General features: G+C 22.6%; 1 protein-coding gene across 1 annotated transcript in view; it reads right to left on the bottom strand.

Moving 5' to 3' along the window:
* Positions 1-25,951, bottom strand: part of LOC107422148 (putative lipid-transfer protein DIR1) — a 324,822-nt gene that overhangs the window by 106,366 nt on the left and 192,505 nt on the right. The gene's annotated exons all lie outside the window — the stretch shown is intronic.

The following is a 25,951-nucleotide window of genomic DNA, read 5'->3' as shown; positions in this document are numbered from 1 at the left end:
TATAAATATATATTTTATTTATTCTTTACCAAATATGATTCCATTTTTTTCATTCTTATAAAATATTTTTAAATATATTACCATACATGTTTTAAAATTTTAAAAATTGAAAATTTTAATTTACCATTTTTATTTTTCAAAATTGATTTATAAAAACAATTTTAGAAAACTTTACGGAACGGCCCTTAATGTTTAGAACATTGGATTCATGAATTTTTTATTGTTTTTTAAAATTTTTATTCTAGTTTGTTGTCCAACATGTTGACCATGTGAACGTGTTGACTATTAACGTTTAATTAACTCTAACTACTGATCATTTACCAAAAAATAAATAAATAAATAAAAGCTTTAACTATGGATCACATTTTTCTTTGAAAATCAGTTTGCTTCAAATAAGGAAAGACTGTCTGCTAAAAGCATACGTGAATAACATGCTAATTGCAAATAATCGTGTATATATCTTCATAATTAAATTTAGGTGAAAAAATAAATAAATGATCTTTTTAAATTCCATGTACCATCTATATTTGATGAAAATGTATTTAAATTTTCGAGGTTTGGAAATCCTCACTAACTTAAAAAGGTTTAGAAAATTATCCCACATACCTAGGAGTTGACCTTTGACCAAATTGACAAATGAGATTTCCATTTAATGTTTAAATATCAAATTAAATATTATCAATCTACAATTTTCGTTATAAAAATGTAGACTAAAAACACTATCTCATTTACAAGACTTTAATAAGATGAAATAGTAAACTGTTTACATCTATGTTAAATAAATTATGGATTCGAACTTTTTATATTGAAAATAAAAAAGTAAATTAGTCGAATCGAATTGAATATTAGTATTTTTAAATTTAACTTGAATGATTTTAAAAATATTTAAATCCGGTTTAAATTTACAAAATTTTAAAATTATTTGGTTAAGTTCGATTTGACTCGTTTATGAAAAGCTTAAGATTAGCTTAAAATTGGCTTGAGAGCTTTGTTTCTTGCTGAAACTTGACTTGTTTTCTTTACAAATCTAGTTTCGAATGAGTTAAAATTGAATCGAAGTCAAGTTAATTACAAACTCCTCAAGCTTGTTTACAACTTTAATTAAAGACTATAAAATAATATTTTTGTTTTTACGATTACTAACATTTATAACCTTTGACGTTGCCTTATTTCAAGTTTTTTTTTTTTTTTTTTTTAAATAAACAATGACTAAGACAGCGAAAGCCAACAAGGACATATTTCCGGTACTCTAGAAAATCAAAAGGACAATTACTATTAAAAAATAAATAGAAAAAATTACAAAACAGTAAAAAAGAATCAAGAACCAAAAAATAACAAAAACAAATGGCTAACCATACTACCCTACCCAAGCCTAGCCGCCAGCCAATAAGTTGTAAATAATAATATAATAATATAGTAATGGTAGTGATAATTACTGTCATAAGCCATAATTTGTTGTATCACTGAAAAAGGTCTAAAATGTAATTGTATGCCCTTAATAATATGGAAAAAAAAAATTTCCGAAGAAAATAGTAATTTTATTTAAGACAATACTAATTCCATTAATTAGAAAGAGTTGACAAATCAAATCTAAAAAGTATGAGCCACGTAGGGTCATACTGTTACGGCATTTAATGATTAAAATGGATTATTATGCATCCAAAAAAAAATTATAATGTTGATATATAAAAGGCATAAATATATAATTTAAAATTTTATTTTCTACTAATAATAATAACAATAAGTAAAAATTGAAAAATAAGTATTGATAGTTATTAATTACCCTATCAACAATTTTCTTTTTTAAAAATAACTTTCTAAAACAAATTTAGTTTTCATGGAAAGTAAAGAAGTTTAGATAAAGTCTCTAAAATAAACATTTGGAGCATCTTCCACATGCTAAAGATGTAGATTGTGAAAAATAAACATAATACATAAGCAATATAGATAACATTTAAAAATATATATATTCCTTAGTGGTAATTTATAAAATAATACAAAATTTATATACCAAGTGATATAATAGATAATAGGAAAATATTTATTTGGTTTATTTATATGATTCATTTATCCATATAAGAGTTCATTTATCTATATTTAGATTATATGAATATCAATTAATAATATCTTAACATGTATTATTTTGATAAATGAATTTCTAAAACAAATTTAGTTTTTATGGAAAATAAAGAATTTTAGATAAAGTCTCTAAAATAAACATTTAGAGCATCTTCAGCGTGTTGAAGATGCGGATTGTGAAAAATAAACATAATACATAAGGAATATAGATAACATTTTTTTTTTAAAAAAAATTCCTTAATGGTAATTTATAAAATAATATCAAATTTATATTCCAAGCGATATGACAGATGATAGAAAAATATTTAATTGGTTTATTTATATGATTCGCTCATCTGTTTAAGAGTTCACTTATTTATATTTGGATTATATAAATTCAATCAATAATATCTTAACACATGTCATTTTGATAAATGAATTTGGTCAATATTTTGGTACTACCAAGATTAATATTTCTAAAATAAATGTTAAGCTCTTGTAGCCTAAATATTATCAAAGTGATATTTGTTATTAGAAATTCTCTATTTACCATAAAAGCCAATTTTCTTTAAAAAATAATTTTAAAAAAAAAAAGAAAAAATTAATATAATATGCAATCAATTAATAGCCATTAATAGTCTTGAATAACCTTTTTGCATCATAGCATTGGAGAATAATTTTTTATTAATTGTCTATTTATGCATCTAAATATCAATATTGTCAATTTCTATATTATGTATACAATAATATTTTACATTCATCCCTAGAAATGCTTTTACCTTGACATTCAAAATCTATATTACTACTGAAGAGTACTTTTTTAAAAATCATGACTATCTTACTTTAGGTGTTATGTCTATTTTCACAATACACATGGGAGGCTCAAAACAAGTGTGAATCACATCAAAACCTAAAGCATATTCGTCAAATAAAATTGTTTTTGTTATTATTGATGACCATTATCAATTGGATTTATTTTGTAATTTAAATGGCTGTTTAAAAAGATTTATTAAGATTAAATTTTTAAAATAAAAAATCAAAATATTATTAAATGCAATTAATTAATACTTGTTATGTTGACAATATCCCTATTTATAATGAGTATTGCTATTTATCACTATTGATGAATATTTATTTATGTATTAATTAGTAATAAGTTATATTAAATCTGTTTTAAATTAAAAAAAAAAACTAAAATTCTACTTAAAAAATAAAAAAACTAATTAATAACTAATATATAATCATGGATCCCATTAACAAAATTTACTACAAATATCATTTCTCATTCATAATTATCACAATTTTGACAAATAGGAAAATTGTTACCCAATTGATTAGCCACAACATCATTGCGTCATGGTTTGTTGCTACACCATCCAAATACAGTTGTGCGCATTCCATTGATTCGCCATGTATAAGCATCTTTGGATAAGCATTAAAATCTTAGAAAATCCAACACTAAGTGTATTTTCTTTTTCTTATGGGAGTTATCCTCCATAATATATATATATATATATATATATATATATTTTTTATCATTTATGACAATTTTTTTCTATTTTGGTAGTTTCAATGCATGATTTGTGATGTATGTGTGAGTGACTAGGAGCGGCAATTTAGATTATGAAATGATAAACTATTCGAAAATGACACAAAATTAGCAGGTTTGGATTTATTATAAATGGATTCAGATTAAATTCAGATCAACCTGCTTAACATGATTAATAAACGTATTAGTTTTGGGTTGATTTGCTTAACACGAAATTGATCCAAATTGACCTATTTAATTAAACGTGTCAATTTTTGGTTGACCCATTTAATTCGAAAAATTGACTCATTTAATTAAACATGTCAATTCAAACCGATATGATTATAACCTATTTAAATTATAACTTGAATATATTAAATCACTATTAATAAAACTTAACTAATACTTTCTTATTATGAAATATCAAACACATTTAAGATTATATTATTAATATTTTTTATTAATTAAAGAAATAAAAAATAAAAAATATTAAAATAATATTTATTTGTTTAAATATAATATGTTTAATACATGTATGAATTTATGGACATTGAAAAATAAAAATTAATATTCCTAAGAATATTGGAGAATTAAAAAGTTAAAAACATAATTATTAATAAAAAAAATTATATTATTTTTAGAGAAGTAGAATTAGGTTTATTTTATATATATATATATATATATATATCTATATTTAACTATTATATGAGAGTGTTATATTATTGTAAATTTATAACCATAATTATATGGTTTTACATATATATTTTAATTCTAGATCAAGTAATCACCAAATTATTTTTATTTTGTATGAAATAATTAATTTAAATAGGGATAAATTTCATGTAAACAAGTCAATTTCATGTAAATGGATCAATTTCGTACAAATGGATCAATTTCTTGTAAACGGATCAATTTTGTATAAATAGATTGTATTAACCCAAATTGACCCTGTTAATAAACGGATTACATGGATCGTGTCAGGTTACCTGTTTATTAAACGGATAGTATTCAGGTTGAAAATTTTTTATCAATAAATGAGTCGGATTCAGATTGAGCTATTTCAACACGATTAATAAACGAATTAACACGAACATGACACGATAATACAAATTGCCACCCACTTTATCATATGAGCCAACATCATTTAATATTCTTCTTAATGTGATAGTCAATCTAATTAGTTCAAATATTTGATATTATTTTATATCTACTGTATAATAAACAGTATAAACAACAATTAAATAGTGTTTTACCTTCAACTCATAATTTTTTTTTAACAGTACAGTATCGAACTTTATTTTATTTTTCAATAATTTAAATGTAACATGATTCCAACTTTTTTTTTTCTTTTAATCAATATCTATTTATAATAGGTGAGTCTACTTTTGTTGGTCTATTTCTTAGTGTTCCTTATATGTTTTTTTCAGTAATAATAGAATTATATTAATTTCTTAAAAAAATAGCATTATATTATTTTTGTATTTCAAATTTCTTATCTCATAATTATTTTTTTAAGACCTACCAAAAATATTTAGTAAAAATCACTTATAAATTGTCTTCCATTATAAGTAATAAAAAATATTAAATACCAGTGTCGTTTTGTCATTTAATATTTAATTCTACTTATGTTTTAGTTATAAGTATTTGATTTTTTTAAGGCATATAGATATTTGATTAGATTTTTTTTATTAGATTAGAAATTTTAGTTACATAATATTTTACTATAAAAATATCAAAAAAGTATTTTCACTATAAAGAATATAATGCAGTTGTATATAACTATATATTAATTTTGGCATTTTATTCTTTTTCTTGTAAACTGTCTCTTTGATGGTCCTTCTTTGCCTTAATTTGTAAAAAGAAAATGTAGTCATCAGTATCATCTATAACTTATACATAACTGTACCCATGATAAAAATAATAAAACAATTAAAAACACTTTGCACTTTCATTGAAAGTTTATATTTATTTTTAAAAATAACCAACCAAAAATATTCAGATATTCAAAAAAAAAAAAACTTTGAATACTTTAAAGTACAAAAAAATAAATAAATAAATAAATACAATGCACATGGATGTTACTCTTAAATTAAGGTTTAAAGGTTTACGAAAAGAAAACATTTTTTATAATAAATAAGAATTTAAAATATATATATATATATATATATAAAAGTACAATTTTATCAAATATATAGATATATATATATATATATATATATATATATGTGTCAAGGTTCAAAAAATTGATATTGATAGAAACATCGAGAGTTTTAAATACGAAAATTTCCATATAAATATTGGAAAATATCGAATATCTATAAAAAATTATAAAAAATAATGAAATTATGTTTTAAAAAAATGGAATTTTTTATTGAAACTTGAGAATTAGCTTATTTAATCCATCAATTATCAAATTGATTATAAAACTTGCTAAAATATTGAATGGATGTTATATTATTCTTAGTAAATTACTTTATAATAAGCATTAATGACCATAGATAAATTATTATGAATAAAAATATATCAAAAAATACATATATAATAAAATTATTTATTAATTAAAATATATAAAACGATTATTACAAATACATCGTAGTTCATAAATGTCATCTTAATATCACATAGAACTTTTAGGTGGTTGAAAATTATCTGTTTCTTTCTTATTTTGATTTTGACATGTGAAATGTGAGAAGTAATTATGAAAATATGTATCCTTGATAATTTTGCATATAATTATTAATATACTAACTATATAAATCTTGCATTATTAATTGACTATATGCATAACTATTACTCTCTGATGGTTGAGTTTGAGATGGTATTCATGAGTTGCTACTTGATGACATTCCATAAATATCCATCAAATAAAGGTTATGAAAATGACTTCCAACTCTCATAGATTCAAAATTCATAGAAATCGAATCTTCTTCTTATTATGACATCTCCATTATAGATTTATCTTTATTTATATAGTCTTTTCCAACAACACCGAATCCTTGACATGCATCTCTACTCTCATGATCTTCATCTTGTGTCACATGTGTATATTATTGTTCACCAATAAATGATATATTGTTTTCTTCTTAAAAGAAAATGAAAAATAAAACCTGTTACAAGGAATATATTTTGAACAATTTTCTTCTTCAAAAATGTTAAAAAAAAAAAAACTTGTGAATTGTTAGGAATTTTTTTAATTTTTCAAACAAACATTATTATTTCACATGTATATATTTCATCATCTATTTACCTACATTCACAATCTCTGTATTGTTACTTTATCAATATTCAATAAGTAAAACTTATTAATGTTATTCAATTCAATTCATTCTATTTTGTTTATATAAATAAATGTCTAAAAAGCAATTAAAGGGTAAAAAAAAATTATCAATGACTTTAATATAATAAATTGTTTTACTAAAATACCAATAATATTTATGAATTTTTTAAAAAATTAAAAAATTTCATGGATATTTTCGAAATTTCAATGGAAATTTTAGAAATTTTAATGGAAATTATAGATTTTTAAACAAAATTGTTAAATATTTGATGTAGATATTTTACAAAAATTTTGGCAAAATTTTGAAAATTTCAATGGATATTATAGAAGTTTTATTCATTTTCATTTCGAACCTAAATTTTATTTCGACCCCTTCAAAAAATGAAAATATTAAGAAAATTTCAAAAAAATATCGGATATTTTAAACCTTGAATTATATGTAATACAATATTTATTGTATAAATTTTAAATACCACTTTGGGTTAGCTCTGTGTACAGGCCCCATCCTCCCGTTGATCCAGTTCCAAAGGCATCAATTATGGCCCAATACCACTTTTTGAAGGGAATTTGGACTAATAATAATTTTTTTTTTTTATCTTACTTATAAACTACCAACTAATTTATCAGGTGATATGTATAATTGTATTTTTTGTTTTTATTAAGTAATGTATTTTATTTAAAAAAGAAAAAAGAAAAAAAGAAAGCTTTCTTATCCACCTCGAAGATATACTAAAATTTTAAACAATAACAAAGAAAAAAAAATACAATGAAATAAAAACATTTCACCATGTCATATTATCTTAGTAGATAACATCTATATCTATATAATATATAAAATAAAAAGTGTATGTGCCACGTGTCGACATACTTTTCTTCCAAATTCTCTTCAAAAACACTTATTTTATTTTTATTTTTATTTTATTTATTATCTTACTTTTTAGGGTTATGACTAAATATGTATAAAATCAATTTTTGATATAACTATCAATAACCATCAGACAATTAAAAAAATTATATATGGTAAGAATTTTGAAATAAATTTAAAATAAGCAAAATATTTGATTTTATTTTATTACCAAATCAGTCAAATAAGTCAAATATGTAAAATGTATTATAATTACATAAAATTAATAAATATATATATTTTTATTTGGATATAAAAATATAATATGATAAATAATAATTTTTAAATATAGCAAAATAAGATTTACAAATTATTTGATCTTATTTTATTACCAATTAATATATATATTTTTATTATTATATTAGATAGATGGTTTAGGAAAACTAGATTTTGATCAAGTATATTTGGGCCAATAGAGAAGATCTTAGAGATCATTATTCAAGAACGCATTTATTACCCTTTTTAAATTATATATATTTAAAAATTATTATTATTATTATAATATTATATTATATAATTTTAAAAGAGTACATTATTATAATAATGAAATTTCAACATTTATTGCATTCATTAACTACATATGGTAATAATTTTGAAATAAATTTAAAATAAATAAAATATTTTATTTTATTTTATTTACCAAATAAGTCAAATAGATTTCAATTATAAAATTAAACTCTTTATTTGATCTTCTTAAATATATATATATATATATATATATATAAACATAAATAAATTAGTAATGAGATTGATTTCCTTATTTTATAAAAAAAACATGTATAAATAAATGATTTTCTTATCATTACTAAATATATTTTACTTAAAATTTCCATATACTTATGCATATTCATATATGTATATTAATAAATGGAATTACATTATAAAATAATAAAATTAAAATAGAGTAACTAATAATGATATTGATTTTTTTACTAAAAAATTTAAAATAAATAATACATTTTTTTAATATTTTCCAAAAAATGTTTAAATTGTACATACACACACACACACACACACACATATATATATTTATGTTAACAAAGGAAACAAATGCTTAAAATTACCTATGTATATGTAAATATATATATATATATGAATTTATTTTTAAAAGATAATCTCAAGATTATGATAATATATATATATATATATATAGTAAATAATATTGTGTATATATATATATATATCCATACCATATTCTTAGTAAATAATAAAAAATAAAAATACAAAATACAAAAATAATGATATATTTAAATTGTGGTACATAAATTTTATATATTTATAAGAAAACACTAAAAAAATTATAATTTATATATAAATATTTTTATTAGTTTTTATGCTTATTTTATTGCAAAATAACAAGATTTTATATACAGTAATTTAGAATAATACTAATCTCTTTATTTTATTATATAATAAAAGATATTATTTTTATTAAACATATTTTACATAAAAATTCCATATAGTAATACATATTTTTGTATATATATGTAATAAATGAAATTTTAATATTTTAATATATAGATATCAATTATAAGATTGATATTCTTATTGGATATTTTTAAAATATATGTAACCATAAATAAATTAATAATGAGATTGAGCTCCTTATTTGGTTTATTTTTATTTGGATATTAAAAATATAATATCATAAATAATAATTGTTAAACATAGTAAAATAAGATTTATATTTTAAAAAAAAATTATCAATTCATTAGAATTTGAATTAGAATTTGAATTTTATAGATGGAAAAAATAAAAAGATAAATATTCTAAATAGTTTATTGTATAAGGTAAAATGTTTATAGGATAAATAATAATAATAATAATAATAATAATAATAATAATAATAATAATACTAAAATTATATTATGAGTATTTAATATATGAAAATTAATTATTTGTATGGAATCAAAAAATACATTTGAATTTGAATTCTATAGATGTAAAATATTTGAATTTAAATTAAATTATATAAACACATTTAAATTTGAATTTAAATTCTACATATGGAAAAAACTGGATAAGAAAATTCCATAGATGGAAAAAAATAGAAAGGTAAATATTTTAAATTTGAATTCTATAATTGAATAGTTTTATATAGGGGTCAAATTTATAGTTATTAACAAACTTTTTATAGTATAGATTGAAAAAAGAAAAAAGAATGATCCAAATATATTTATTAACAATAAAATTTTTAAATATGTTTTCAAATATAGTTAATTATTATAGATTATTTTTAAAATTTATCTACCATAGTTACACATAGTGTACATCGCATGAGAATGAATACTAGTAATATATAAAAGAAGAAGAGCTTATGCCATGTGTCAGCATATTCTTCTTCTAAATTCCCTTTAAAATCATCTTTTTTATTTTAATTTAATTTAATTTATTTATTTATTTAATATCTTACATTTTATGGTTGTACCCAACTATATATAAAATCAATTTTTGTTTTCAAATAAACAAAATATTTTATCTACAAAATAAGTCAAATATGTAAAATGTATTTGCATATATATAGTTTCATTAATTAAACATATTTTAAATATTTTTTCATATATAAATATAGTTATATGGAAATTAATAAAGATATCTTTTAATTTGGACATAAAAAATATAATAAAATAAGGTTTATATTTAAAACAAACTATTAAGTCATTTGAATTTGATATTGAATTTTATAGATGGAAAAAATTAAATGGATAAACATTTTATAATTTGAATTTCATAAATAATTTATCTTATAAAGTAAAAATGATTTATAGTATAAATAATAATAATAATAATAAATATATAAATAATTAAATAATTAAATTACATTATGAGTATTTAATCTATGAAAATTAATTATTTGCAAGGAATCAAAAAATATATTTGAATTTGAATTTAAATTTAAATTCTATAAATAGAAAATATTTTATTTTAAATTAAATTATATAAATGCATCTAAATTTAAATTTTACAGATAAAAAAAATTGAATAGGAAAATTCCATAGATGGAAAAAAATAGATATGTAAATATTTTTGAATTTAAATTTTATAATTGAATAGTATTATATATAAAAATCAAATTTATAGTTACTAATAAGCTTTTATGGTATAGATTGAAAAAAAGAAAAAAAGAAAAGAACGTTTCCAATATACTTATTAACAATAAAATTTTTAAATAGGTTTTCAAATATAATTAATTATTATAAATTATTTTTAAAATTTATTTATTATAGTTATAAATATTGTGCATCGCATGTAGATAAATGTTGGTAGTTAGTAAAATACAATATGGCAAAAATACATAAACACAAATACATATAGAAACAGTTTTATTTATTTACAAATGCAAAGAAATTTTTTATCTAAAAACACACAAATAAAGAGTTTATAAATTTGTTACATACATTATAAATTAAAAAATACGGGACCAAAACTAAGGATATTCACTATATATTAAAATTAGTTATTTTAGTTTACATGATAATAATATACCTATTAGTAAGACAATAATAGTTTAATATATTAAAAAATCAACAATAGCAAATAATTAAAAGAATAAAATAAAAAAAATTATTCACATTTTTTTATGTCGTCATAGAGGAGAAAAATAATTGAAGATATTTATTTTTTAGAAATACATGTTATTTTTCACTTGTATAATATGACAATATGTTTTATACATGTTTTAAATTTATTGCCTCAATACAAAAAATTAGAGGTTTTTTTTTTTTTTTTTTTCAAAAATACGTACGTCTATGCATTATTAGCAAATTTACTAACTAGTGCAGATATTTTTGTAGAATAGTTGATAGTTCTAACATTACTCTTTAGTTAAATTGAAATTTACTAATTGTAGAATGATAATTTTTTTTTACATAATGATATTTAATTGGCTTAATTTTTCTTTACTATTCCACTTAAAGGTTTATTAGTTCATATTTAAATTATATGAATATATCAACTAATAATATTTTGACATATTATTATACACATGTAACTTGATAAATATTTTTATAAGCAATTTGATATTTGTAACACTAGTAATTAATATTTTACCACTCCATGTGTGCCCATTCTCAATTTGGCTACCTTTACAAAATATCCACGATTAAACTGACCTTCACTCTTCTCATCCTCTCTCCTGTGTGCTCATTTTCCATCTCTCTTTATTACAAAGCTTCGACCCCTCTATCTATAGAGGTTTGCAATTTTATTTAAATTTTACAAATTTTTTTCTTTTTTTATTTTATCATTATTATTATTACTATTATTATTATTTTTGCTCTTAAAGAATTTCTTATAAATTTGCCTCAACCACAAAATCATGAAAAATCTTCAATGAACCATATAACAGAAGATTTTTAGTAGTTGATTCCCAACAAAGCTAGAAGCACCTAAACATTGGAGTTGGGTGCCAAGTGGAATTTTTCCACAATTTCTTAAAAGACAAGTTCAAGGAACTTAAGAAAATTGAACTCGAGATGCTTGGTTGAATTACACCACGAAGTTGATTTCTTGACAAATCAAGAGATTCTAATGAGTTCATGTTGCCAATGTCATATGGAATGCTTCATTTCAAATAGTTTTCAAACAAATTTAACCTTATTACATTAGAAGAGATTCAAGGCAATGAACCACTGAAGTTGTTGGGAACTAAGTGTATAATAAAGAAACTACCATCGATAGGCAATAGGCAAATAAGGAATTCTATCAAGAATTTAGTTATGAGAAAGTTCAAGTGTGACATTATAGAAGAAAAGTTCCAAAACTAATTGTGAATTATGTTTGAAATTTCAATGTTGGATAGGTCTATGAAGTGTAAGTTATTTTTTGTTTGAAACCAATTTGGAAAGTAAGTTCCTACTTTGAGGTTGTATGACTCTAAATTTACGATTTAGAAGCTTTAGTAAAGCTTATGGGAAGATATGAAGCAAACAGAGGAAAAGAAGAAGAAAGATACAGCAAAGGAGCATCAATGCTCGTGGGTAGGAACTCAGGTGCCACAATTTTGCCCTTAGAGCATCGTAACGCTGGCCCTAGGGTGTCATGGCGCTGTAGCAAGGAGTCTTCAGGGTTCTTTGATAAAAGCTTAATCATCATGGCATTGCCTCTATGGCACCACACTGGTATGACAAATGGCACAGCTTTGATCATGTAAAGCTGTGGCACTGCGGCATGTTCTAATGCCCAATTTCATGAAATGTGTTCTCTGCCCCTATTTAATGTTATGGGTTTTGTATAAAACTTAAAAACAAAATGAGAGGGATGAGATTAAGAGTTGAGCTTGAGTTTTTGAGAGAAAGTAAAAGGGAAGATTGTAGGTATCTCTTCTCCTAAGATTTGCAAATTTTTTAGATAAAGCTTGCAATTCTTCTAGACTAATGCAAGAATTCTTCCTTAGTTGCCTCATGGACATAAATCGTAGTGTAGATAATTGAACCATGTAAATTTCATTGTGCCTTGTTCTTTTTCTCTTTTTTTTTTCTTTTTTCTATTGTTCATCTTTGTTTATTCTTGGTTTATTGTACTTGATTTTTACTGGTTGTGTTGTTTTTATCTTTTATATTTTTATATGTTTGTTTGAGACTTGTTTAGAATTTCTAAAGTGCCCAATATAACCTGTGGCTATGCACACAGGATGTTTGATAACTTGTCAAGCTTGGATTATGCACAAAAAATTCATTTTAGAACCATAAGTTTTGGATTTGGGAGTTTAAGTAGTTGTTGGGTGTGCTTGCTGTGGTGAAACTGTGTTCTTTTATTGGAAGTTGGTAAGAATCTTGAAGTTGTAAACAAATAAATATGGGTTCAAAGTTCGAAGTTGAGAGGTTCACTGTGTGAACAAAGGGAGTCTTGGTAAAACAAGGCTTAGCAACAACTTTGGAAGGTGAGGACTAGCTCCGCAAGGCGTGAAAGATAAGGAAAAGAAAGATTTGTTAAAGAAGGCTCATAGTTCCCTAATTCTTGAACTTGGAGATAGAGTCTTTAGGGAAATCTCAAAAGAAACTATAACAGTTGGAGTTTGGAAGAAATTAGAAGAGTTGTATATGTCAAAAGATGGAAAAATCGTATCTATTTGAAGCAACACTTCTTTAGGTTCAAAGATAAGATGATTATAGAAAAGCCTTTAAGGGAAAATGTTGATAATTCAGGACTTGGAAAGTTTTCAGGTTACCTTGTTGGATGAGGATCAGGCGGTGATCTTTCGAGTGGTAATGAGTGTTTTTTAACTACCTTGAAGTATGGTAAGTAATCCTTGGATTTAAAGGAAGTGTTGGATGCTATCAACATCAAGGATGCTAAAAGAAGAATGAGTTTGAGTGGCAAACTCTGTGAAGGTGAAGCTCTAGTGGAGATAGACTTGAATGGAAATCCAGAAGAGAGATGGCCATGATAGAAGCAAATTGAGGTCAAAGCATAAGGTTACAGGCTTGCACTGTTAGAAGAGATGTCATATTAGGAGGGAGTGTCCTGAGAGGCCTGCAAAGAAGGAAGGAAAAAAATTAATGGAGATGTAGATGTTGTGTCTAAAAGTTATGATGGTGCAAATGTACTATCCGTAGCGGACAACACGAATAGTCATGATTGGATCTTGGATTCCAAATGTTTCTTTCACATATATCATAAAAGGAGTTTGTTTGAATCTTTTACGAAGATAGAAGATGGAAAAGTTCTTATGGGTAATAGTGCAGCATGTAAAGTTGGTGGTATTGGTTCCATAAAATTAAAGTTGAATGATGGTAGCTTCGAGGTTCTAACCACTGTGAAGTATATTCTAGAGCATAAGAGAAATTTGATCTCATTGGGAAAGTTGGAAAAGAATCCATATGCATATAAAGCTAAGAGGGAATCCTTAAAGTTTTGAAATGATCTTTGGTGGTCATAAAAGCTAGTTAAGAAAATGGCTTGCATGTGCTTGCAGGTCCAGGTTTAAAATATCTAAATTTTTTTTGAAATTTTTATTTTTTTAAAGGATCGAAATAAAATTTAGATTTCAAATAAAAACAGATAGAATTTTCATAGTATGTATTGAAATTTTCTAAATTTTACCAAAATTTCCATGAAAGTTTCTTTTAAAATATCTATATCAAATTCTTAACAATTTAGTTAAAAAATTCATAATATTCATCGAAATTTTGAAAATTTAAAAAATTTTCATGGAAATTTTGGAAATAACTATGAAATTTTTAAAATTTTTTTATAAAAAATTCAAAAATATTATTGATGTTTAGTAAATTATTGTATCAAATTAACTTTATTGATTTCTTTAACCTTTTAATTATTTTTTAAGCAGTTAATAAAATAAATAAAACGAAGTAAATTGAATTCAGTAACTTTCATAAATTCTACTCATTGATAAATATATATATATATATATATATATACATATACTTGCTATATATTTTGTATAAGATGAATTCATTAGAATTCTATAATTAGAAATTAATAATTGATTATATGAAAATGAAAAATAATAACATAAAATAATAATATGGAAAAACAATATTATATAGAATTGATATTGATAGTATTTAAATTAATAACATTAAGTAAATAAAAAAAAAATAGAATACATTATACTAAACATAAGGACAACTATATTTAATATAAGATCCTTATGGTTGACATATTAATAATTACATAAAAAAAGTATTAAGGAGATATATCTTTTAATAATTACTTTCACATTCATATCTAAAAATGAGAACGAGAAATATACTAATAATTTTCAATTATCTAAGAGTTATATAAGTATTGAGATGATATTTATGAAATTTAATGTAATTGTAATAATTGTTTTATCTTAATTAATAAACAATTTATCAAATACATACTTTTTTTTTTGCGTATTTTTATCAATAATAGTTTATTTATTATTATTACTGCTTATTATAAATTAAATTGATTAAGAAAAATATTATATCTATTCAATATTTTTGCAATTTTTATAATCAATTAGATAATTGATTGTTTAAATAAGCTAATGCTAAAGTTTCAACAACAATTTTTATTTTTTAAAATAAATTTCTATTATTTTTTTGTGAATTTTTATCAATATTTGATACTTTTCAATATTTTCATGGAAATTTTCATATTTTGAATGTTCAATATTTCCATCGATATTGAAATTTTGAACTTTGAATAGGGTTGCATTTTTTGGTGAAGTTCAAGTAGTTGTGTCTAAGAACCTGAGTAAAATTACCCTCTAGCACAGAAGGCTTCGGCATATTTTTGCGAAAGGACTAATAGAGCTTAACAAGCAAGATCCATTTGGTGGAGACAAGCTAGAAAAGTTGGACTTTTATGATTATTGCACTATTGGAAAGCTATCACGAGTAAAGTTCAACATTGTAGCACAAAGAACCAAGGAGACTTTGGAAGAAATCTATTATGACTTATGGGGACCTATGGACTACCACCTTTTAGAGGCTGCAAACACTTTATGACACTCATTGGTGATTATTCAAGGAAAGCGTGGATTTGTTTCTTAAAGACCAATGATGAGGCATTCTGGAAATTCAAGGAGTGGAAGATTATGGTTGAAACTCAAATTGGCAAAAAGATCAAAAGATGATAACTTAGAATGGTCTTGAATAGTGCAATGAGTTGGTTGATGCATATTACAATGAGCATGAGACTGTTAGGCATAGGACAGTGATGAAGATTCGTCAAAGAAATGATTTGGTTGAGATGATGAACAAAACCATTATGGAGTAAGAGAGAAGCATTTTAAAATCCTAAGCAACCGGTTTGGTTTGGCCTAAAGCTGTGAGCATTCTGGAAAACTTATGCAGAGATGTGATCAGGACATGCTACAAATTTAGGTGATTTCAGAAATTTTGGATGTAACGCTATTTCACATGTTAAGGAAAGAAAATTACAACCTAATTCAATTAAATGTATTTCCTTGGGGTGTGTTCATGGAGGTGAAATGTTAAGACTTAGAAATTCTATTACCAAAAGGTGCATTGTTTGTAGAGATATAGGTTTCCATAAGAGTGAATAACCTGGTATGTCATGGGAGCAATTCACATTTGAGGAGGTTGAAGGAAATAGGGAAATATTCTCCAAACACAAGCACTAGCCTCCACCCTTTATCTTGATAAAATTTACTTTTGACATGATATTCTCCAAACACAAACACTAGCCTCCTCCTTTTTTCTTCCATGGCTAATTTTACTTTGTCAAAAATCATCCAAAAAAAAAAAAGTCAAACTTCATACCCAAAAATATTCAAAATATATAGAAAGATCAATCACTCATTGCACCTTGCAATCGGATTGTCCATGATTCATTCTTCATCTTGGCTTTGGAAAATCATCACATCTCCTCTTTGAAGATACCTCTCTCTCATCCCTTCCATTGAAAGCTAAGAACATAGCATTGTCATTGATCATCTTATAAGTTAGAAGGAAGCCCAAAGACAAAATTGAAAACTAGGCATAGCAAATGCAGCACCATCATCAATATCCACCCAAAGACCCAAACTTTTAAACTCGCCAAGCATTTCCTCCATGATAGAGGAAAGGAGAAGTACCCAAAAAAGAATAAAAAAAAAAAAAAAGAAGATGACTAGAGAAACAGAGAGACAAACAAAGAAAATGATAATCCAGAAAGTTTATCAAACAAGAAAAAGGAAAGGCAAATCTTCATTAAATGAAGATTAAAGAAAAAGCAGTTACTTTCGTTTAGATAAAAATAACCTTAGGTGAGCGATTTACTAACCACAAAGAGATACACATCTTTCAACAAAAACCTGTTTGGTAAACCTTTTCATTTTTTACTTTTTATTTTTTTGTGGTTTTTTAAAAAAATTGTGTTTCCTTTGAATTTTACATATCCATTTTTGTCATCATCTTTAAATTTTACATATAAAATCTAAATTTGGGACTGAAATCCATATTTTAGATTGTCGAAGCTTAGATCGCAAATGGTATATATATTTTTAATATTCTATATTTTTGATAATTAAAAATAAAGTTTGAATAATCAAAATTATAAATATATATCTAAAATAATATATTAAAAATAGAATAACTTATATAATTGTTTATATATATATATATATAATATGTAAATAGAAAGGAATTAAATTAAAAAATAACAAAAGAATAATGAAACTCAATCAAAAAAAAAAAAAAAAAAGGATAACAAACGGACATTTGGATGAAAATTTTTAATCCTTGGAGTATCTCCAATGCTGGTGTGAATTTCTAATTTGTTAATTATGTGGCACAGAGGTAGGGTTTCTAGCCTATGTATTATAAATGTTTACTTTATAGACATTGAACTTAAAAATTATTTTTCAACGATTTTATTTAAATCTCAATTAATTAATGATGTGTATATATATTTTTTCTTTAAATAATAATAGTAATAATCAATAATGTTTTATTTATATCTTGACATGAATTTTTCTTATGAGTCACATTATTTAACAAGCTATCTAAAATAAATAGTTTTCTTGACAATATCTATTTATTTTTTGATACATCAATTTAACAAAATCTATAAACAAAGCTATTAAAGAAGGTTTTTTTTTTTTTAATCTCTGTTTATATTTTTGATGTGGCAACAAAAATATAGCAATCTAGAAAGCCATTAGAGATGCTCTTATGGCATGTTTGGATAATGGTAAAATTAGTGGGAATATAATTTTTTTGAAAAAATAATAACTTTCTTTTATTTGGATATTTATTATGAGATGAAAAAATATGGACCCAAAGAATTAGATTCCCAGTAATAAAGGAAAATATGTGGGAAAGTTGTTCTCATCTATAAAAGTGTCACTTTGATAATTCCAGAAAAAATAGTTTTAAATTTTTTTAAAAATAAATATTTGCCCTTAATTTTTTTATATAATATTAAATTTAATTACTTACAAGTCCCAACTTTCCTATTACTCACCAAATATATCATAAAAAAATTAATTCTCAAAAAATTAAATTTTGAAAATCAGTTTCCCTCTCAACTTTATAACTTCCCAAATAGAACCTTAAAGTCTCTCAGATTTCATTTCAATGAAAGTTTTAGGAGAAATTTCATTTTACACCCCCTCACTTTTGTTTTATGACACTAAAACCACACATTTTTGAAAGATCATGATTAAGCTTCTTTCAGTTTTCTATATTTACACAAACAAGCTCATTTGTTAGTTTTAACAAGTTTTTGTTAGTTGATTTTAACAATTAAAAGGTAAAGAGAAGTTAAAATTCAGTGTCTTATAATTGAATAAAATTATAAAAATACAGTTTTGGCTTTTAACAGGTAAAATTGGAAAATGAGTCACTTTTGATATATAATGATTTTTCAAACGATGAAGTATAAATAAAATAATGATAAAACTGTATAAATGAAATTTTCTTAGCATTTTAAGAATCTAAAAATTATATTTTAAGTATAAAAGGTGGCATTTTGACGAAATAAAAAAAAATTACGAAACATACGTGGTGAAAAATAAAGTAAACAAATAACGTGGCCAAGCAACTACACTCAAATTCCAAACGCTTGTCTCCAAAGAAAAAACAAATGAAAGCGTAAAAAAAGTTGGTTTTCAATTTTTTAACCAAAAGCTTTATATAAATATATATATATATATATATATATATATATATATAAGAAACATTATAGGATGAAACAACTGTTTGTGTTTTAATTTATTTAAAAAAAGAAAAAAGAAAAAAAATACCTATCAACAAACGGGCCTTATTTTGCAAGTCTTCCCACAGGAAGACCTTTTACCATTTTAACTCAAATTATTTCTGGAGCCACGTCATCAATTCCTAACAAATAATATTTTTGACTTCTATAATGAAAGAGAGAACAAATACTAATAATAAAATTAAAAAAAAACATAAAATAACATATTAGAAATATACAAGCAGTAAAGTACGAAAATGGAAAGTAGATGACCATCAAAATTAAAAGACGCAAAGAAAAAAAAAAAACGTGTGGATTAAAAACATAAAAGTATTTTCAATGATTCTATTGATTTTAAAATGTATAGCTTTTAAAATAAAATAGCATTTTAAACAATTAGATAAATTTCACTTTGCTTCCTAAAATTTCAAAATTGTATTTTCAGCTTTGAATCTTTGATTTGGATAAATTAGGTTTTGAAGTTTGAAAATATTTACAAGTTTATCTTATTTCTAACGGTGGTATTAAAGCTGACAACAGAGCTGATATCAGCATGACATCATGCTAAAATTATAATTGCTTTTTAAAAATAAAAAATATTTTTTTAAAAAAATTGAAATAAATATATTTGTTATTTTTGCATTTTATATTTATAGTTTTCCATTTGAAAATTTGTATCCATTTATTTTTTATTTAAATTAAAATACTCACAATCATAATTAACTATTTTTGAATTTAAAATTAAACCAAAATAATTAAAATTAAAACAAATGTTAAATTTTTGATCTAATAAAAATAATTTTATTAGATAAAAATTTAAAATAAAATTTATGTCTAAACCAAAAAATACCAAAATAAAAATTAGATCAAAAATTAAAAAATAAAATAAATTTTTAAAGTTCATTTAAAAAATAAATATGTTATTTTCCATTGTATATATATATGGATTTTTATTTGAAAAATTGTATTCATTCTTGTTTCATTTAAATTAAAGAATCCACAATCATAACTAAATATTTTTGGCCTAAAATTAGAACGAAAAATAAAAATAAAAATAGAAATAGAATTTTTTTATTAGACCAAAAATTAAAAATAATAAGATCAAAATACCAAAATAAAAATTAGATCAAAAATTAAAATAATCTTTTTTTTTTAAAAGGGGAAAAATTAGACCACTTTATAAACCAAAATGGAGGCAAAAATGGAAAAAGGGAGAAATTAATTAGAACATACCAAAATGGAAAAATTGAAAAATGGCCTCCATTTTAATTTTTTCGTCTAATTTTTTTTTTCCATTTTGAGTGATTTTTTTTTTTTTGCTCAAATGGAAAAAAAAAATTAATTGGAAAAATTAGACCATTTTGGTCTATAAAATAAAAAAATAATAAATATATTTTTTTAAAAATTATTTTTATTTCTAAAAAATGAATTATGGTAAAAATTAGATCAAAAAACATTTTTAGGTCTAATTTCTATTTTGCTATTTTGGTCTTTTTTTTTTCTTTTTGGTTATGGGCATAAAAAGTTTTTTTTTTAAATTTTAAATCTATTAAAATTATTTTTATTCTACCAAAAACTTCAATTTATTTTTATTTTTATTTTTTTATCTAATAGTGGATCGAAAAATATTTAATTATAATGGTAAGCATTATAATTAATTTAAATAAAAATGGAATGAATACAATTTTCCAAACTAAAAACCATGAATATAAAATGGAAAAATAACAAATAAATTTTTTCAAAATTTTTTAAAATATATATTTTTTTATTTTTAAAAAATAATTATAATATCAAATGACATCATGCATACGTCAACATTGTTAATTTTAATACCACTGTCAACAATTAACCAATTTAAAACGATTTTGCAACTTCAAGCCTGATTAACTCAAATTAAAATTAAAGCCCAAATTATACAATACTAAACTTCAAAGTAGAAAAGTACATATATAAAATAAAAAAAATTTAAAAAAAATTTAAAAAATTACAACATTATGTGGATTTTAAATATGGACTTTACATATTTTTATGTCTAATGACTTTGCCCAGCTAACTTGTACGAAACTGGAACCAGCTTTTTAAATCAAAAAATTTCACAAACAATAATAGAAATCATTAAATGGGTTTCCAAAAATATAAGAAAATCAGGTTTTTTCCCCTTTTTTTTTTTTTTTTTTTAAAAGTAACTAGTATAATTCTGAAACTTAACTAGAGCTTGAAAACTCATAGCTTTCCTTTTGGAGAGAAAATTATAAGTGAAACTTCAGCATCACAAAAAATCGATGGCTCGAAAGCTTTATTGAGCAGTCCATGTCTTCGCTTTTCAGAAGGTTACATGCCTGCTTGCTGCATTTCCCATAGGCTTCATCTGAGTTTTTCCCCTAACCATTTCTTGACAGAAAAAGTAAATTTTCCAGGGACAAAAACAGCAGAAAAGGAAAAATATTGATGGATTATCGGAACACTTTTTGATGTCTACATATCATAATATGAGCAATGATGCTAATATACTTACAAAAAAAAAAAAAAAAAATGATGCAAGTTTTTGGTCAGTTGGGGTGCAAAATATCAAAAGAAATTATTTAAGATGTAATATATAAGATCGGATATAATTTGGAATATAGCAGTGCTAATATACTTTAAAAAAAATTAAAAATAAAAGAATATATTATAAATACACAAGCAGTAAAGTATGAAAATGTAAAGTAGATGACCACCAAAATTAAAAGATGCAAAGAATAAATAACCCTTTTATGCTAGTTTTCAAAATAAATAGCCTTTTAAAGAATTTAAAAAAACAAATAAAGAGTGAGGTTTTTTTATTCAATTTCAATGGTATGTATTGTAATTATTTTTTTATTTGGCATTTCCTATAAACAATTATGATTCTTTTTTTTCTTTTTTTCCTTTTCCAACTTACATCATATTAGTATTTTAAAAAAATCTATATAATATATTAAAAAAAAAAGCATATGCATCATGTATCAGCATACCATTTTTCTAAATTCTTTACGAAAGCACTATTTTTATTTTTATTTTATTTTATTTATTATTATTTATTATTTTTTCTTTTATAAATATAACCAAATATATATAAAATTAATTTTTGATATAAATATTCATAACTATTAAACTATTAAACAATTGATAAAATTACATATGATAACTAATAATTTGGAAATAAATTGAAAATAAATAAAATATTTGATTTTATCTTATTTACCAAATATATATTTATGGCCTAACTAGTATACATATATATTATAACGGAATTATACATATATATGGCATAATATTAGATGGCCTAATATGTATTATAATAGAATTATGGCCTAAACATATACATATATATATATATATATATTATAACGGAATTATGGCCTAATTGTTGCCTAATATATATTTTAATAATGTCTATTTAAAAAATATAAAAATAAAATAAAGAAATTAACTACTAATAAGGAAAATGTTGATATATTTAATTAACCCTAAAACTAATTAAATTTTAATTATTTTACTTGAGGATAAATATCAATTTACCAATGAAATCACCTCTTTGATCTTAATTTTTCAAAATTTCCATAATATGTGGGTATGAAGATTTTATTTTTGGTGATGGAATAAAACTTGGCAAGAGAAATTTTTTTCTCTCCTTGGTTACTTTTTGAATTTTTTAAAGATTAGATATATATATATATATACATATATATAAAATAAAAGATATTTTTATTATTAAAGATATTTCACACAAAAACTCCATATACTAATGCATATTTATATATAGATATGCAATAAATAAAATTTTATTATAAAATAATAAGATTAATATATGGTAATTACTAATGAAATTGATCTTTATATCAGAAATTCAAAATGATAATCTATTTTTTCAATATTTTCCGAAAAGTGCTCAAAATGTACTTATATAAATATGTCCACATATGACAAGATTTAATTAATATGGAACAGTATAAAATCAATTTTATATAAAACGTGAATTTTGTATTTAAAAGTATAATTAAAAACTTACAATGTAATGAAAATTTTACAACACTAATGATCATTAATTTGATTTATGATTATGACTGAGTTGATTTTTATGATCTTATTCAATCTCGAATCTTAATTACTATCCCATGATGATTTTATTTTATTAACAAGAATGATAATAGTATTAAATAATTGTTATACTATTTAATTATTTTTTATAATTATATTATTATATTCTTAAATATACAAAATGGATAAATTTGATATGGAGTTATAATTATTAAATTTAAATTTAAATTGGAAAATTAATAATTATCTATAATTTTAATATTTAATATTTAATATTAAATTATCCAATATCTGATATTTAATATAAAACAAAGTTGAAGATTTTTCAGAAATATGTGAATGCATGATTTTCATTAATTATAAATATACATATTTGTACAGGATTTAACTAATATTTATAAAATAAAATATTCCATATATGGTATAAATATTTGTAAATAGAAACAATGAGTTATGAAATTTAATAAAAATATTTATTTTATCAAAAACATTTTAAAATATATATAAAATAAAAGACCCTTAAAATTAAAAAAAATATATTATTTCGTTTAAATCGAATTGTTTATCTAATTAAATTAAATATAAGGATTTAACATACTAAAAATTAATTATTAACAAAGAATTAAAAAATATATTTAAATTTTAATTTTAATTTCATAGATGAAAGATATTATATAAATACATTTGAATTTGAATTAAATCATATAAAAACATTTAGATTTGAATTTGAATTTGAATTTTATAGATTAAAAAAATTAAATAGATAAATATTTTTTAATTGAATTCCATAAATAATTTACCTTATAAAGTAAAAGTATATCTATAGAATAAATAAGAATAATAATAATAAAATTACATTATGAGTATTTAATATATGAAAATTAATTATTTGTAAGGAACTAAAATAAATAAATTTGAATTCCATAGACGGAAAATATTATTTAAATACTTTTGAATTTAAATAAATTATATAAATGCATTTGAATTTGAATCAAAATTTCATAGATGGAAAAATTAAATAGGAAAATTTCATAGATAAAAACAATTATTTAGGTAATTTTTGAATTTGAATTTCAAATTTATAGTTTTTAACAAACTTTTATAGCATAGATTGAAAAAGAAAAATCCAAATATACTTATTAGTAATAAAATTTTTAAGTAAATTTTCAAATATAATTAATAATTATGGATTATGTTTAATATCATTTATTATGATTACAACATCTGTTATAATTATACATATCGTGCATCACACAGAAATAAATGCTAGTTGAAATATAAAATTATAATTAGTGAAATAATTAAAATTGTTCATTAAAAATTTTATAGCGATAAATGAGTTTATTTAAAACTTTATATAAAGTAAAATTGGGTTTCAACAATTAGAGCATCAAACCCCATGTTTTATTTTAAAAAGAGCATATTGAAAACTCTCTCAAATATTACGTCCATGTAAGCTCTTTCATCGGTTCAGTTAAGATACTACATCCATTACAGTAGCGATAGTAAAATGGCTACCGAATATTCTTGTTTGTACCAATATTTTTTGTCTAAGATAATAAAGAAGCGTAAGGAAAAATATACCACATGGATTAGGAGAAGAAAAACCATTTGGGTCTTAGAATTATAAGTTTTCAATTATCCCACATCAGAGAAGTAAAAAATTTATGAATGGATTCTTTTACTATATATTGAAGCCTCATTTACTCATTGGAGGGACCTCAACTTCTACTACATCTCTTTACACTAGAATAATTATCTCATTTTTAGTTCTAGTTTTCAATATAGAGCAGGCGTTTTGGCCGCTTATTAGTTAATTTTTATTTAGTGTTGGCCCTTAGGCCATTTATTATTTAGTTTTAGCCATTAAATTTTGTGCTGGTCCTTAGACTGCCTATTTTATTGGCTTTAATTTTTATTATTATTAGTATTGTTCTTATTTATTTTTCTTGGTTGATTAAAGTTCTTTAATCATTAAGGTATGAAAACCTTCTTAATTGTTTGTTCTCTGCAATTAAATACAATCGTCTAATTTTATTTTATTTTTGCCATTATTGTTATTATTACTTCCTCTATTTCCTTCAATCTAAAAAGTGGCACGCTTGCACAATCAGAGATGCCTGATGTTGGATTTTTTTTTCAACATATTTTTTGGCACACCAGTGGGACCCATCAACTAAGAAGTTGAGATGACTTCAAATGATGATAAAGTCATTCGAGATAATTTATGTCAGATGAGTCATGATGTAAAAGAGCATAATAGAAAGATGGCAGCATCATTCGAATTCATGCACCATCAGTTACAGTCCCTCCAAGCCACATTGGAAGGCATGTGGCCAATTTATGATCAGAATGAGTATCAAGTGCAGGCCTCCAAGGTCGTCTTTGCCTCAATGCTAGCCAATCAGGCTGCATACTTATCGATGTTAGCTCCACAGGCCACCTCTACCCTGAAGCTAGCCCTCTAAGCGGCTCATCCTGTTGCGGAAGC

This window comes from Ziziphus jujuba, chromosome 3, assembly GCF_031755915.1.
Source record: "Ziziphus jujuba cultivar Dongzao chromosome 3, ASM3175591v1".
Classification (NCBI taxonomy): Eukaryota; Viridiplantae; Streptophyta; class Magnoliopsida; order Rosales; family Rhamnaceae; genus Ziziphus; species Ziziphus jujuba.
This window is presented reverse-complemented; position numbering and strand designations above follow the sequence as displayed.